Source organism: Convolutriloba macropyga, chromosome 12, assembly GCF_964194025.1.
Source record: "Convolutriloba macropyga chromosome 12, txConMacr16.3, whole genome shotgun sequence".
Taxonomy (NCBI): domain Eukaryota; kingdom Metazoa; phylum Xenacoelomorpha; order Acoela; family Convolutidae; genus Convolutriloba; species Convolutriloba macropyga.
The window spans coordinates 27,485,903-27,504,431 of NC_134479.1; positions in this window are offsets into that span (position 1 = coordinate 27,485,903).

Consider the following 18,529-nt stretch of genomic DNA (forward strand, 5'->3'; position numbering starts at 1 on the left):
TACATAATTTAACTAAACTTACTTTGTTTTATTCAAAAGTCAAGTTAAAATTTTTGTTTTTTAATGTGTAATTCTTTCAAGTTGGAATTTCATCTCCAAAGTTGGGATCAAGCAGTGCAGAATTTTCAACTAAAATTGCTTAGGTTGGAAATTTTCACAGCAGCTAAGACGCATCATATATGTTACCAAAAGCCAGCTGCTAGTCGAAAAGTTTTCCTTAAGAGTTTAGATAACCACATATTGCCCTCCGTAATTCTTTCTCTGCGCAACAGAGTTCGCAACCATATAGTTAGTTCTGAACACACACTGCAGGAAAAATTTAACAAACTTATGGAAAGGCAATACAAGCCTCCAAGATCATCTAATGAGAAGACTGTAGTGGTTCTAGAACAAATACTACCAATAGATGTAAAAATTCTATACATCAACGTTCCCTTAAAGGAAGCGATTAACATTGCCCCGCGATTGATTTACGCTAGAGACGTAAACCAGAAATACCTAGAACAACAATGAAACCTCTGTTCAAAATGGCAGCCACAAACGTCCATTTCAAATGCAATGAAAGTTGGTACTGTCAGAAAGACGGGTTGGCAATGGGTGCGTCCCTGGCAGTGATTTTGGCTAACCTTTGGATGAAATCGCGGGAGCCACAATTAAATTTACAGACACCTAAGTGTAAAACCTACAAACAATTTAGCACTTGTCGCAATTGCAAACACCGTGTGACAGCACGTTCCAGGGTGTTGAGTGTGAAATTTGCAATAGATGGTTCCACGCAAAATGTCAGCAAATCAGTAACACGGAATATGATAGCATGGAAAACCAGTTTTGGATGTGCTCATTCTACCGTAAAATTGATAAGACTGACATTAACCATTCGACCAAAACAAAAGTTTATCTACGATATGTCGACGAATTTGTGAGAACAGTTAGAGGTGACACAAAAGAGCTGTTAGATGCGGTCAATAACCGCCATCCAAATCTTTAATTCACATTAGAAACAACGGATGACAAAAATATTTTGCCATTTCTGGATATGTCAATGAAAGTACAACCGGAGGGGACAATTTTTGACACATGGTATCAAAACCATCAGATGCTGGAAAAATTCTGAACTGTGCACCCCTTCAACATAAGAAAAAAAAAATACAGGGAACAAAACACCGTTTATTCCGAGCCACCAGCAATTGCAAATCGTTCCATGGAACATTGACAAAATTGAAGAACATTGGGAACTTAATCAATATCCTAGGCATTTTGTAGGGAATATTGTCAAGGATACAATTAACCAGCTGCGATTGAAAGAACAACGAAAAGGATATAACGCGGGTGTAGCTGTAAAACAACAGAAAAATACTGTGAAACATCAATTTGTATTACACTACAGAGGCAACATCTCTAACGAATTTGTAAAGAAGCTGAACAAAATTCATCCTGTACAGACAGATTTCACCACTCGGAAACTTAAGAGCTGTTTACCTAGCCTTAAGTCTAGCTTTGATAAAGACCTCAAATTCCATTGGTCTATGATCTCACTTGTAATGAATGCAAATCCATCTATGTAGGGCAGACATGCCGACATATTACCACATGTGTTGCAGAGCGTGCCAAGGGGGACTCACCGATGGGAATACATGCAATTGAGTGTAACGGTGATAAAACAGATTTCCAGTGGAAGATTTTAGACCAGTGAAGCTGCCAATCTAAGTTAATGACACTAGAAGCGCTCTATATAAGAACACTGAAACCCGCCATCAACACACGCGACGAATACCAAACAGGAGAATTGACACTGAAAGCTTAATTTGGAGATAAAATTCCAACTTGAAAGAAGGACATGTTATGAACGAAAGTTTCAATTTTACAATGTAAAAAAACCAAAGTAAGTTTAAAAGAATTTTTGTATTTTTTTTAACAACAAACATGTCGATATGCATCTACTACCTCAAATCGAAAATGTATATTTATAAGGATGTAAAATTTTGTAGATACGAATGCAGATATGTAAAAATTCGCTTTAAATATACTCAAAAGAGTGAATTTAGTGACTTGATTTTTTCCTGGCTTTTCATTTTCGCATTTCGTATTATTTATAACCTGACGTTTAACTCAGAGTTCGAGAACGTTCGTAAGAAGGTTTTAAATTGAGAATCTTTTTTAAATTCTTAATGCTTTTGTAAGGAGCCGATTTCAATTGCAAGTATCTTTTTTCTATCGCCAGTTTTTGCAGCATGATATGTTTCTGGTTTGCCAATCTAATACGACAGTCAAATGTGATTCCTAGATTCCTTCCTGGCACCTTCGTAAAGTTTTTAAAAACCTAACAAAATTCGTGTCTCAGAAGTTTTATTGATCGTTTGCCTTGCAGAGGAAATTACTTTTAAAATTTAGAATAGGGTTGTCAATTACGAACGTTTTTGAACTATGAGTTCATCGTCAGGTTATAAGGAATACAAAATACTAAATGGAAAAGGCAGAGAAAAATATGCAAATCACCAAAGTCAAACCATTCAAGGAAATTAAAAACGAATATTTACAAATCTACAGTTTTATCTACAACAATTTACATCTGAGTATAAATACATTTTTGATTTGATGAAACAGCTGCATATTGAATTGTTTTTAAATAAAAATAATACATAAATTAACTAAACTTACTTTGTTTTCTTCAAATGTAAAGTTAAAATTTTTGTTTTTTAATGTGTATTTCTTCCAAGTTGGAATTTCATCTCCAAACTAAGCTTTTAGTGACAATTTTCTTATGTTCAGTATTTGTCGCGCGTGATGATGGCTGGTTTCAGTGCTCTTATATAAAGCGCCTCGAGTGTTTTAATTTTAGATTGGTTGCCGCACTGGTCAAATATCTTCCACTGGAAAGCAATTTTGCCACCGCTGCACTCAAATTCAAGTTTTCCCATCGGTGAGTCCACGTTGGCATGATCTGCAACACTCGTGGTAGTTTTTCAGCATGTCTGCTCTACATAAATGGATTTACATCCATTACCAGTGAGGTCATAAACCACGTAGTATTTGAGGTCTTTAAAAAAGCTAGACTTAAAGCTAGATAAACAGCTCCTAAAATTGTCTGTACAGGATAAATTTTGTTCAGCTTTTTTTACAATTTCATTAGAAATGTTACCTCTGTACTGTAACACAAATTGTTTTTTCTCAGTATTTTTCTGTAGTTTTACGGCTACGCCAGCGCTATATCCCTTTCTTTGTTTATTCATTCGCAGCTGAATAATTATGTCCTGGACAGTTTTCCCTACCCAAATCTAGGATATTGATTATGATTTAATAGAAATTTTTTGTCAGGGAGTTATGAAAAATTGCTTTTGAGCTCGATCTAAATAAAATAAAACTGTTGGCTTTGAAGCAATTGCTGACCACTACTCGTTTGCTTTCTTTGTTTTTTTCGTCAGTTCATTTCATTTCAAACAGTAATCGGCATCTTGTACAATAAAAGTACAATGTCGACAAATGATGGTAATTTATTCGCATAACCAATATACAAGCGTGAATTTAGTTTTCTACCATGAGGAAAACTTCTTTTGTAACCGCTGGAACGTCGCTTCTTTCGAAAAGATGTCACTTAGCAAAATTGTTTCAAGCGCGCAGATGTTTTTCAAGAAAAACAATTAGCTCATCAACCCTGAATTTAAATTGGATTTTTTCTGTTTTGCCCCCCCCCCCCAGCTTACTGAGCATAAATCTCTCACGTGCTAATTTTTAACATAGTAACGTGCCATGTAACAACATAAGAATTGTAACTGGGGGTCAAAGAAACACTGGAGGGGGGAAACAGAATAGATCCTTCATTTTTTTGCCATCAGGAAAACCTTGCCACCATGAAAATATAAAAAGCTGAAACCGCAACTTAATTCGCGTGACGAGTATCGGGGCGGGAACTGATATTGAAGTATCAGTTCAAATACAAAAAACGTGATTTTTGAAGTTCAATAATTACTTTGGTCCATGTTAATTCGATATTTTGTCAACCTCAACAATGAAAAATAACAACAGATAGGAATAAAAGTAAAAACTTTTTTTGAGGGAATAGAAAACAATACGCCCGGTTTTTTCAAAAACTCTGGAACAAAGATTGTAATAATTTTATTGTAGTTAGTCTAAAAATATTGCTGTAAATGTAATTTTTAATTGTAAAAAATTTCAAAAAATCGTTGTTATTTTGATTTATTTCTTATAATAAAGGTCAAAGACAAGTTTATATACTTTGTATTGGACCTTTTCGATTTTTAAACCTGACGATGAACATAGCTCCATACTCTGCCTTTGTGGGCACGCTACATGGCCTTTCTAATCTTGATTCAAAATCAGTGCACAAAATACTTTGATTGCTATTTATTATATCTATTTTTTCTTATTTCTGATGCTCCATTTCCTCTTTATTTGCATCTGGTCTTTTAACTTTTGACTACTATCTGGATTTATAAACACACAGAGGAGTTGACGTGCTGCCCCCGAGTTGACCGACTATCCTTAGGGAAGACGGGCTTTCTCACAATTGACCTTTTTTCAAAAAATGATTTGAATAAGATAAAAAATTATAATAATAAATCATAACCCAATAACTTCGGTCGAATTGCTCTCAAACGACCGGCGGGGAGTTGGTTTTGTCAGTAGCAAGCCACTTTTTTATGATGCTAGTTTTACTTTAATTGATTGGCGTATGGCGAGCGAGGCGTGTATGCAACGCAGCGGGTTGCAAAATAGGATTGGGGGGATGATAAGGAGGCGGTGGTTGGTTGGTGGTGTGGGATCAACTCTTAAAAACCGCCCTCCCCACCATAAAAATAAGTTTCCAAAACAGTTTCTGTTAATCGCCTACTTGAAAACTAAAGGAAGGAATGAATGGCTCTAAGAGAACTTTCTGCAAACTGGCCGCTACTGAGCTGAAAATCCAATGGTTCAGACGAAAAATCGGCCACGCGAAAAATTGCATTCAAGAGACAAACAGAAAAAATACATTTGCTACAAATTGCTTTTTAAAGAAATTAGCAGTGATTTCCTAAAGAGTGCTTATTAAGTCATTTATGATAAAAACATTTCCACTATAACTCATTGTTAATGAGGATCAGAAGGGATGACATTACGCCAAATAACATCAGCTGAAGTGCGGCATCATCAAAGAGAGAGAGAGAGAGAGAGATAAACTGTGAAAGAGAAAGAGAAAGAAAGAAACCCTAACCGTCAGAGAGAGAAAGAGAGATACGTATATTTTCGATGATGGGATTCAACACTTCAAATTCACGTTTTCTAGACTTGTTAGTAATTAAATCATAAAGAACAAAACTGAAAAAGCCAAATTTAAAAACTAACGTTTTTGATTTTCAGTAAAACAGTTCAAAACCAATTTTTGTTGGCATGTAATGGTTGATAAAAGGATAAAAATTATGGAAAAATTTTGGAAACAATTGCAATTTTTATCAAATTTTGTTGAAATTCAAGATAATAAAGTCTTTAGAACCCTTTTCTTGTCTTAGGAGACTATCCAGTATCCCAGTTTTGAGCTTGATATAGTGTCACTGTCTCATAAAGGTCCATACACTCGGAACATGTTAAAAATTTTCCAAAAATTTGTAAAACAATGTTTAAATTTTATCCAAAATTTTTTAAAGTTGAAGTAATAAAAAATAATGACCTGCACTCCATTCCTTCTAGAAACTACGCAGCAGTTTATTATCAAATATTTGAGGAGGTCCCAGGGCCCTGGTGCCAGAAAAAGTTTCAAAAACATAAAAAATTTTCAAAATTTTAAAAAAATAGCTGGAATTCGTGAAAATAAAATCTTGAAAAACTGTCCATAAACATCTGTAAACTTTGCAGTAACATAACAGAAACTAGAGAAAATTCCGTAGCTGCTCAGGCTGGAGAAACTTTAATTAGACAGAAAAATTTTTGAAAAAACTTTCAAAAAATTGAAAGTTTGTTTAAAAAAAATGCCAAAGACTGTGATGTTGAAAAGTTGAAAAATAATCCATGACCAACAGAAATTTCCCAGTAAGTTATTATCGAACCCTAACGGAGGTCTTCTGACCCTTGTGGCTCAGAAAACCTGAATAATGACTAAAGGTGTTCAAAAATTGAAAAAAATGCAAAAATTGTCAAAAAATGCTAAAAAGCGAGAAATTAAAATCTTGCAAAACTTTTTTATTACATCTAGGAATTATACAGTAACCTATGTTCAATCCCTAGAGGACTTTCCTTGGCTCCTGAGGCTGACAAGGTCCAAAAAATCAAAAATTTTCAAAAAACTTGAAAAATGCAGGCTTTATAAATAAAATTGGTAAAGTTTGTGACCTTAAAAAGCTGACAAACTATTCCATGGCCAATAAAAAAAATTGTCCGTATTTTGTTATCAAACCCCTTTGGAGGTTTTTTTGCCCTTTTGGTCTAGAGAGATCTGAAAAAGAAAAAAAAATGTCGAAAAATTAAAAAAAAAGGCAGTCTTTCAAAAAAAATTTTAAATTTTGTAAGATTAAAATGTCGAAACCGTTTTATTACCACAAGAAATTATGCAGTAACCTATTGAAAAAATTTAGAGATAATTGCAAATTTAACAAAAATTTGCTGAAATTCAAGATATTATTATCTTAAAAACCATTTCATTGTCTCAAGAGACTATCCAGTATCCCTGTTTCGAACAAGAAATAATTTCACTGGCTCATAAGGATTCATACACTTGGAACATGATGATATTTTTCCAAAACTTTGAAATATTAATTTCAAATTTTATCCAAAAATTCCTAACACTGGAGTATTAAAAATATTGATCACCCTTCCGTTCACTCTAGATCTACGCAGCAATTTATTATCAAATCTTAGAGGAGGTCCCAGGGCCCCTGGTGCCGGAAAAAACTTGAAATCATTGCAATTACATTAAAAAACTTGTTGAATTCGTGAAATTAAAATCTTGAAGAACGTTCCGAAAACATCTGTAAACTATGCAGTTACATATTATCAAGCCCCAGAGGAAGTGCCGTGGTTCTTGAGGCTGGAGAAACCTAAAAATGACAGAAAATTGCTGGGCTGAAAAAACCAAAAGTTTTCAAAATACTTGAAAAAAACACGCGTTATAAAAAATATTTGTAGAATTTTTGACCTTAAATAGTTGAAAAACTTTTGCAAGACCAATCAAAAAGTGTCAGTAACTTAATATCAAACCCCTTTGGAGATTTTTTGACCCCTGGGTCTGGATAGACCTGAATAATAAAAATAAATGTCAAAAAGTTTGAAAAAAAAATTGAAGGTTTTCAAAAAACTGCTAAAATTTGGAAATTTAAAAAGTCGAAACCATTCCATTACTACAAAAAACTCTGCAGTAACTTATTAATAAGACCTAGAGGAGATTTGTTGACACTCAGGGCTATTAAAAAACTTGAAAAAATATGCAACATAATATAAAATTTCGTGTTTTTGGCGAGCGGTTGTTCGTCAGTAGCAGAAATTGGGGTGCTTCGAGGGCTGATGGGGGGATGTGGCAACAGTGGGGTGGGGAGTATCAGCGCCGGGGAGGGGGTCGGGGCATTAGCAGGGTGATGTCAACAGTGGAGGGATCTTTAACCTCTGTTAACTGTTCTGAAGACTTACAAATACGGTGTAAATATTTGTAAGTCTTCAGAACAGTTTGAGCTGAAACAGAGCTAAAAAGTTCTAAGAGAACTTAACGCCCGCTGGGTGCTACCTGTTTTCCCGTTTTTGAGAACAACAACTCAAAATTGTTAGACAAAAATGGATATAGCAAAAAATTGCATAAAAAACCGCAGCACTAATATAATTACCACAATCTTCTTAAACAGTAAGGAAGTAAAATAAGATTACTTTAGAAGTAAGTGTAACTGGTACTGTGAAAAAGACGTTTCATCAGTGCAGTCTTTCCTGGCAGTTATCTTGGACAAAATTTCGATGAAAGTTTTGAAGAAAATTTTAGTGTCGGTGATTAGATGAGCTCCGGCCAAACAAAATAACTAAGCAAAATTGCAACCTCTGTCATAAAAAATAGTTTAGAAGAGCAGGGCTTTCGAGTGCAAAATTTGCGAGACCTGGTACCACATGAAACGTCAACAGATAAGAAAGGGTCAGTACGAAAAAAAAATGTGGGGTTGTTCTTTGAAAAGGTTATGAAGGTGATAATTCACCAACTAATAACCAAACTAGAAAAAGAAATCTATATAATAAGATACGCAGATCTTACAGTTTGCGCAGTCAAGGACAGCCTAAATAATTTATTTTGTCCAAGAACCAATCTGCGAAAAAAGATTGGAGTACACATTGAAAAAATGGATGGAAAAACTCGAACTACCGTTCCTGGATATGACAGCTACGATGACGAACAAAGACATATCTCTTTCTTATAAATGGCACCAAAACCCAGCAGGCACAGAAACAATGCTATAACTCTCTGGCTGCCCTCCAATCCAGCATGAGAAATAAAATTTACAGAAACTATCCACAGGCTTATTCGATCTACAAGCAACTGGCAAAAATTTGACGAAACCCTAAGAGTCAACGAATATTCGAAGTCCGGAAAATTGGTTGCCATTCATTGTAAACCAGACTATTGTAAACCAGACAAGTTTAGGTGACTCTAAAAAGAGCGCAAAAACAACAGCAGAATGCAAGTAAAATAAGAACTAAAGCAGAAAGACATTTTTCTTACAATGCAGAAGCCAATTCAGCATTAGATTTCAAGAAAAGCTATTAAAGTTAACCCTTCTTACAGCACGGAAGATAACAACTTGCTAACCATCCTTAAACTCTTTCTTTGACCAGCATCTTAAATCGCACGTGCCATACGAAATAACTTGAAAGGGATGCAATTCCAACTTTGTCAGGCAACCTTGCACCCATATATTAACACGGATGACAAAGGATTAGGAAAATTTTACCAGTGGTTCAGCATATAAGCAAATAATGTGTCACATCACGAGCGTTTATTTGGCGCACAGTAGATCAGTACAACGTAACACAAAAAGTCGTGACTCTCGAAAAATACATATAACAAAAGGCAAGCCATTGATGAAAACGCGCGATGAGTATCAAAACGTTGAGTACCACTTTGGCAACAAAAACCACTGAAAAGTAGAAAAACAACAACAACTTAAAAAATCTCTAAATTCAAAGATCTTGAATTAAAAATAAAAAAAACGGATTGGCTAACAAAAATTCTAAAATTTTCGTTTTAACGACAAACAAATTCCTGAAATCTGCTATTTTCTTGTTTTGTTTTTTATTGAATTAAAATCATTTTAAAGGTAATGAAAAAACTTTAAACTGCAATATACTTGACGATGCTAGATATAGGTACAGTGTTTGTACAATAAATTTTCATAAAAATTGGATGTTTTTCAATCACATGTTATTAATAGTGAGGAACAGCTTGCATCGAAACAAACTGCAATGAAAACGCTAGCAAAGTTATTTCATACCTCTAATTTTAGGTAGTCAGTATCAAAGTGGCCGAAAAATCGGGACACAGGTGCAAAACAATTTCCGTACAAACAGACTACGTAAAAAAGCAAATTTTTGAAAACAACAAAACAAAAACAAGGTTCGAAATGTTAGCAAAAAGTTTGCAAAATTTGTTTCTAGGGAATCATAAAAAAAATTGCACAATTAATTGACAAACTTTCTGATGATTAATTATTATAGCCATATCTATATTTCTCTCAAAAACATTCAAATATTATACATAAATAGAGAGCGATGAAATCTTTTGATTTTTGCGAAAAGTAACCAGAAATCAATTTTTTAGTGCGAAAAAGTTTTGCTTGATAAATGTTGTTGTAACCAGTTTGCTATGTGCAGCTCAGTTATTCTCTTCTATGCTAAATTATTTTGGAACGCTATGGTAACATTGAGCAAATTCCGGACCCTGAAATTAAATACCAACTCTTTTCAACGTTTCGGAGAAACAAATGTAATTTTAATGCATTGATCATATTAACTTTCAAAACGTATATAAGACGCCTATGCACCTGAATTATTTTTTTAATGAAATGTGAAAAACGCTATTTTGGTTTTACCAGAAAGTTGGTTGACAGCAGATAATGGCCGAAAAAATTGAAATGGCCAAAAAGAAGTGGCACACTTGCGCAAAAAAATTTCTTTACAATTAGACTACGTGGCAAAAGTAAAATTGTTACCTGGAACCACTGTTGTGACCTTGAGCGAATTATGAGCCCCGAAATTGAATACCAAAAATTTTTAACGTTCCGGAGAAACATGAAAACTTTATGCATTGCTCATATTAACTTTCAAAACGTATCTGAAAAGAATATGCAATTGAAGTCTGGTTTTAGGAGAAAACACTATTGTGGGTATATCAGAAAATTGGCTCACATCGATGATAAAACATCCTTATGTAATGTAGCTCTCAATACTTTTGAACTAATTAGATTTGATAAAAGTGCAATAATATCAGCCACAAAAAGGGGTGTTGTAACTCTTTTTTTAGTCTTAAAACTTGCTAATATATTAAACCATTAGTCTTAAGAATCGTAATAAATTAAACCAGTTTTTTTCAATCTAATTTCAACTCATTGTCAGTTGAATGCGGGTTCAACTTTCAAACAACTGCAATTCTAAATTCCGTTTGAGTATAACAGACCAACCCCTCAAGTTATATCACAATGAGTGATATAACTTTTCATCTGATAAAGACAACTAATCTTGGAGACCCTATCGAATGATACAGACAACTAATCTTGGAGTTCTTCTGTTCAATGATTGAAACATAGATGGTAAAAAGTTTCGGAAAAAACTGGACACAGTAGATTCACTCTACGGTGTCACAATAGCTAGTTCATGTCTACCTAGGCCTGATTATAGGAAAACGAAAACTAGCTTTGATTACTTTTCAACTAAAAACGTTGTCGAATATGCAATTTTTGGTATTTGACAGTCCTTAAAAAACCGACATTTTGGGTTCTGATTTGTATATCGGAGTAAGCGTTGAAAAAAAGCATCAAATTAATAGGCTTAGATAGGGAAAAGTATGATAAAATTTTATTTTGCAAATCATTTCCGTATATGCCATGGCTTAGGGTACATGAAAGTGTAAATGCCAATTAAATGTTTAATATGTTTGGTTATCCTCTAAAAAGTGCAGTGGAAAAACATGCAACCGTTATGAAAGTCTTTTGAAAAAAAGAATTCCAAAACTGTTGAAGAAAAAATGGTTTGACAACAATTGAAAAAGATAACAGCGTGAACGTCAAACATCGTATTAAGTGTTTTTTTTGAATTCATCATCAGACAATTGCTCAGTCTGAAATAAGCTTCAAGAGAAACTGTCCAATAATATGAATTCTCAAAAGAACAGAAGAATCTTCCTGAAACTGTTTTTTCCCCACTTAGTATTGCTGAAGAACGCTGGTTTTTTATCAATATGAATGGAGAAATAAATAGGCCAGCTGTAAAAATTACAGCAGTAGAAAATTCATTCGGTGACTTTTGACATTTAAAAAATGCGAATCATTTATTTTTGTATTATAAAAACTAGGGCAGTAGTTCCGTAAGGAAAAAGATGAAAAACAATGTTTTGAGGTTGGCTATTCATTATTCAATGTTCGGCCGGTAACAGAAAAAGAGTGCTTTGATATCACCAGAGAGTTAAATATCAAAATTCCCGCTTGTCCTTGTAAATATTTCGCTTTCTTCATCAATGCTGGTAAGCAAACTTTATCCCCCACCAGACTTTCTTTATAATTCCGTGCCTTAGTGATCTGTTTTTCCTCGTTTGATCTCGAAAAGTTTTTTAATCTCTAAGATGTTAGAATAAAGCTTGCAGAAAAAACATTAAGTTTTATTAAGAGGACAAAAGACCAAAGAAACAGTTCAAAGATATCAGAAACTAATTTGTTCGTGCAAAAATTAACTGCTGGAAACAATTTAATGTAACCAGTTGATTATGCGCTGCTCAGCTCAGTTCTTGTATGCTGAACTATTTTGGAACCACTGTGGTAAAATTGAGCAAATTATGAGTCCCGAAACTGAATACCAAAATTTTTCAAAGTTCTGGACAAAAATAAATAAAATTTGTGCAGTGCTCACGTTAACTTGCTAAACGTATCTGAAAGGCTTATGCAAATAAAATCTTCTGCCAGGTGAAAGCGCTATTGTGGGTACATCAGAAAATTCGCTCACATCGATGATAAAACATCCCTATGTAATGCAGCTCTAAGTATTTGTGAAGTAATTAGATGTGATAGAAATGCAATAATATCAACCAAGAAAAGGGATAGTGTGATGCTTTTTGTCCTAGAAACTCGTTCTAAAATGTAAAAAATTCAACATCTTTGTCCAATCAATTTACAGCTCATTGTGATTTGAATGCCGGTACAATTTTTCAAACAACTGCAAGTCTAAATATCTTGGAGCAATTATTGACTGATACAGACAACTAATCTTGGAATTCTTTTGTTGAATGATTAAAACATGAATTTTCATCGATTCCTCAAAAAAACTTTACACAATAGTTTGTCCTTGTAAATTCACAATAGCTAATCCATATTTACCTAGGCGTGATTATAGGAAAACGAAAACTAGCTTTGATTATCTTTCAGCTAAAAACGTTGCAGAATATGCAATTTTTGTATTTGACAGTCCTTACAAAACCAAAAATTTGGGTTCTGAATTGTATACCGGAGTAAGCGTAGAAATAAAAGCATCAAATTAAATAGCATCGATAGGAAAAACTATGATAAAGTCTTGTTCTGCAAATCAATGCCATATATGCCATGTTTTAGGGTACATGAAAGTGTAAATGCTAACTATATGTTTAATAATTTTGGTTATTTTCTATAAAATTTAGTGGTGAAACATGCAATCATTATGAAAGTATCTTGAATTGAAAAACTCCAAAACTGTTTAAAAAAAAGTGGTTTGTCAACAAATGAAAAAGATTACTGCGTGGACGTCAACATCCTATGAGGTTTTTTTAGTTTATCACCAGAAAACTGGTCATTCTAATGTAAGCTTCACGACAAACTGACCAATATTTTGAATGATGAACAGAAGAATTCTCCTGGAACAGTTTTTTCTCACTTAGTACTGCTAAAGAACGCCTGTTTTTTATCAATATTGATAGAGGATTAAATAAGTAAGCTGTAAAAATTTCTGGAGTAGAAAGGTCCTTCGATGATTTTTGAGTTTTAAAAATGCGGAATAAATTAATTTTGCATTTTCAAAACTGAAGCAGTATCTCGGTAAAAACGGATGAAAGACAACCTTTTTGAGATTGGCTATTCATCATTCAATATTCGGTCAGTACCAGAAAAAGAATTTTGATATCATCAGAGAACTAAATCTCCATATGCCCCTGACCCTTGTAGGTTTCTCGTGCATTTTTGCTGGTAAGCAAACTTTATCCCCCACCAGACTTTTTTTTTATAAATCAGTGCCATAGTGACATGGTTTTTTCCTATGATGATCATAAGAGCTGTAAGAACACAAATCTATAAAAAAATTATATCATCTTTTTACTCACAATCAGACCAAATCCTATTGAGAAAGAAATCTCTAAACTTTTCAACTTCTGTATTACGGGTCATCAATTGTTTTCTGCTGCATAGCAAACAGCAGGTTTGTGATGATGGAATTGTGTCAAATTGGAATTAACTAAAGCAGGAATATCAACAGGTGACAGTTTTAAGACCACTTCTTTCTAACTTAAATTTTAAAATAACCCCCCCGAGCAAATGAGTGAAACTTGTAAGCTTTTGCAGTATGCGGATGATTGTTTTTTGCTTTTTAGTCACAAAAACTCCAGTTTTGCTTCGCATTCTTTGCTGAAGAACATTAATAGTGTGGAAACTTACTTTTGTTTCAAATGTCAAAGTTGTTCCAATATGTGTCCAAAATATTTGAGTTCATTACGTTCTCGTGCAGAATTGACAACTTGCTCAACGATTTTGAGTTGAAGTTGTAGAAACAGCAATAGTAAAATCTGAAACCAGTGTAAACATTTAGGTTTTAGCTTAGACAGTCACCTTTTTGATTCAAACATAAGTGGAAAAAAATATCAAAATTTTGGTTGTTGGTATCTACATTTTTCAAGGTGTACAAGATAGTTATCCCCTCTCAGTAACACTCATGCTTTTTCACGTACTTCTTTTTAGTCAATTAGGGTACTCTGCTTTAATTTTCCTTCAAATAAAATCAATTTTGGTGCTTTCTATAAAGAAACACATGAAATGGGCTCTGAAGTGTGTATTTTTTTTGTTCTAATGTATGTTTAGTGACAGCTATCCCTATACAATAATATAGTGTTCTCTCTCTCTCTATATATATATATATATATATATATATATATATATATATATATATATATCTATATATATATATATATATATATAATTTCAGCAATGTGTTCTCTCTAATTTTGCGTATCGATATTCATATGTATGAAGTCTGAAAAAATAAGAAAAATCAAGTCAAGCATAGAGTTAAATATTGACTGAAAAATTGGCTCACATTGGTATCAACAGTTTAAGGATAACAGAATCTTAAATTTCGTAGCTGTACAACGCTACAACATCAAATATTGATTGAAGGGACTACGCATAGGATTTCCAATTCCAGCAGTGGTTGCAATTCTTTTGATATAGCTCATAAAAAAATCATGATTTTAAGAAGAAAAACAGTATGCAACTGATCGGTCATTCAGTATTGTTAAGGAGAAGCTAGTTGAAAATTAATCACAAAACAATTGAGAGCAAAACCTCCCCAGAAAGAACAACTTCTCAACCCAAAAAGTCAACAAAGTAGTTGAACAAGCTGATATGTTTTTTGTGCAAAAAAAAGAGAAAATAACACCCATACATTGTCAATTATGCTGAAAACATTTTGAAATTGAGGTCATTTTTCTTTAAGGAATTGCTTGTCCACCTGAAATCACATTTTGAATGAAATTTGAAATTGCAAGTAACACTTTATGGCTCCAATTTCCTTTGTGTTTGAGAAATTTTCAGCACTAACTAAAATTTCAGGGCATCAAAAGCAAGATTCACCTGTAGAAAAGCATTTCATTGAATGCTATGATACAGCGCAAGCGCATAAGTTTGAAGAAGACTGGGTTGAAAAACTATTGACAGTTGATGCGACCGATATCAACAAGTTAAAACCGTAAATAAGTACGCGCGATGAACAGCCGGGGCGGGAACTGACACCAAAAGTTTAGTACAAATGCAAAGTGTGACTTCCAAAGTTTTAAAAAGAAATGATACATCTTAATTCGAAATTTTACCAAACCCACCACAAATATATAGAACAAATGGAAATGAGGGCAAAAAATCCTAAACTGGAATTTTGGGAAACTCCGTTATAAAGAGTGTATTTTGTTGGGTGAGTTAAACGGAATTAATTGCTTTAATAGTAATTTGATGTTTAAATAATTCCAAGAAAGGCGTTGTTATTTAATCCCATCTCAAAGAATGTAAAGAAAAGCAGGTGTTAATTTTTTGTATTTCAGTTGCCTCGATTGTGCATCAATTTCAAGTCAACATTTAGATGAACGCAGAAAACGCCATCAACATAGTGAGTCTCGGGGATCTGTAGACCGCTATTTGAAATACATACCTGGTATATGAAATTGTTTTAATCGTAGCCAAATCTAATCCAGATAACAGTTTACGGATTCAGTATAAGGATTCAATAAATTGAATTTGTCGAGGGTGTTTGTGTTCCGGATGAAATTTGAGTCTGCATTAAGTTATTTGTTGATACACAATTTTCCCCTAGTGTACTCTCAATCAACATACTGAGGACCACAATAAAGTGTTGGGACTGATTTTGCTCATTGTGTCTTTTCTGTTGATACAGATTTTTGGTCATCTACATAAACAAACTATAATTGTTCATTACAGTTCCAGAGAGATAGATTGAGCACATGATGAAAAACAGAGGGCCCAATAAAGAGCGCTGGGAGATATCAATTAAAACAAACTTTTTCAAAATCTCCTTTAATGATTGTCACCTGGTTTTTGTTTTGAATCAATTTGGTCTCTTTCAGGCTCTGTATCTTTTCTTCAGAAATTTGATTCTGCGCTGTTTGCTTCGAAGCAGTGAGTGGAAGACACAGTAAAAAATTGTTCAGAGTATGGATACGGCAGCAATAGGCTAAAAAAATCTTGTTGGTAAGATATTGTTTTTGGTGGAGGTGGTTCAGAAACGGATGAAACAACAAAAAGCACATTTCTTTGTACAAAAACCGAATTGTGATTGGTGTATGTGATGTTTACTTTTTTGTATATATAAACAAATATAATCTTGACATGGTAAAACGACTTAATGGGGGACAATATCTGCTTACTTTGCTTTTGTCAGAATAACTCATATGTAGCAACAAGTACGCTTTTTTCCAATTGATACGGTAAACAATTTTGAAAGCGTCATTTCAATAAAAAAATTCGAAAATATAGATTTAGAGTGATAGATATTTCGGAGGCGACATTCCGTTGCTATCTGTGCTAAATGTTTTGTTTACATCAAGTTCTTTCAAAAGTTTACTGATTTGAAATTCTAATACGTTTTTTAACCAAAGATTTTTTGAAGAGTGAGGGCAGTCTAATAGATGAAGCTTGAGGAAACGATTAAAAAACGGTTGAATGCTTCGTTTTTTTTTCTGTCTAATCTTTTAGAAGAATATTTTAATACCAAACAAGAAAGTGGCGGAGAATGTTTTTCACAGCTTTGTTTGTAAGATGTTTGGCAAACAAACTACAAATTACGTTGGAAAGGCCGAAGAATGAGTTATAAACACCGGAGAGATTTATTTTATTCCAGACTGCATTTTTGAAAACAGTATTTGACCGTCTTTTTGTTTTCTTTTGGTTATACAGTTGACTTGTTTGGTTTATTTTAGATGAAAAATAGTTAACATCCCTCAATATCTTTCAATTTTGTGTGCATGAGATCAAAATTACCTGAAAACAGTGTATTTGAATTAGTTTATTGCATAATTTATCAGCCATGCAAAAAGTGAACATGCCTGTAGATGGGAACATTGAGTACTAATTTGTGATATCTATGTTTAAGTCTTAAGTTTTTTTCTATTCTTCAGCTAACTTCAGGTTATTGGTTCATGGTTTTTTAATGTATTTAAGTTCTGGTGTTTTCAGCATCATGTATGTACTCAGCATCAGAGTCAGTGTATTAAATGAATAAGGGAAAACATCTGAGTTGCTGTCAAATTTCAACGTTTTCATAGAAATTTGTTCAATCAGTGTTGCGCCATGTTATGAGATGTCTTAGCAAACTTCATCGTTCATTAATACAAGCCAAAACTTCTAACGGAAAGTTTTTCACTGAAGACATCAAAAAAGAGCCATGAGCAGTCGGACAAAGAAAGTAATAGAAATTTACCAATTTAACTGCGTTGACGAGACATCTTTGCTTATTTTTTTCTAGGCCTTTGAGGACTTTTCAATTATCGATTTAATTTTTTCAATTTTCATGATGACATTTAGTCAACTCAACATATTTTTGTCATCCCTTTATACAGTTAGAGGTCACAAATTTGCTATTCAAAAATTTGGTTTAGCTTTCAATCTAAAACCCTTTAACTTGAAGCACATTGCTAGAGAGTGACAGATATTGTAATAATGCAGAAGTAGAATGCTGAAGCCATCTTTGCCTATTTTTTAACATCAAGTTCATTTAACTGTTGACTTGTTTGAACATCTGTTGAATTTTTTGTCAACATAAAAATTACTTAAGAAATGCAGCATTTAAATTGATGAAACAATTAGAAAACAGTAGAGAAAGAAACTATTGAGGGCTTTGCTTTTTTCTGTGTAATCTTTTAAAAGAATGGCTTGAATTCACATTATAGAAGGAGTATCTTTTTTTTTCAAATCTCTTGTTCGTTTAAACTCTAGTTCAAAACTAATGCCAAATTTGCAAACATTTGCAAATTTTTGCTCGATAATGCCAATATTGTAAAAATTTGCAAATTATCTCTTAGTAAGGTCAAATTTGCAAAAATTTGCAAAAAGTAATGTTACGTTTGCAAAAATTTTCAAACGAACGACCGAGTTCGTACCGGTCGAGCTCTTCTTAATTTAGCAATGTGGATTATTTTCCTAACAATTTCTCTGAGAATGCATAATTCAATTGAAAAATGTTTAAGATACACCTTGTAAACGATATGTGTGGTTAAATAACCCTACGGGGCCAACTGCTAACAAATTAAGGACAAAAATATTCAGACCTATTTGCAAATATTTGTAAAATTACAGTATTACTTTGCAAAATTTACAAAATTTTTTATAAATAATTGCAAATTTGACATTAAGCTTAAACTGTACTGCTCGCTCAAAAAACCTATTTGTAAGAGCACTTAAATTTTAGCATTTGCTGTATCAATTCCTGACGACAGGAATTGTTGATTGCGGCCAGATGTGTTCTGGTTTTGTTCAAGTCAAGTTTTTCTTACCGTCTCAGGTCCCTGATTTGAACACTCAAGATTACAGAAGATTTGACGGAACGCAATTAAATCAGCTCCAGC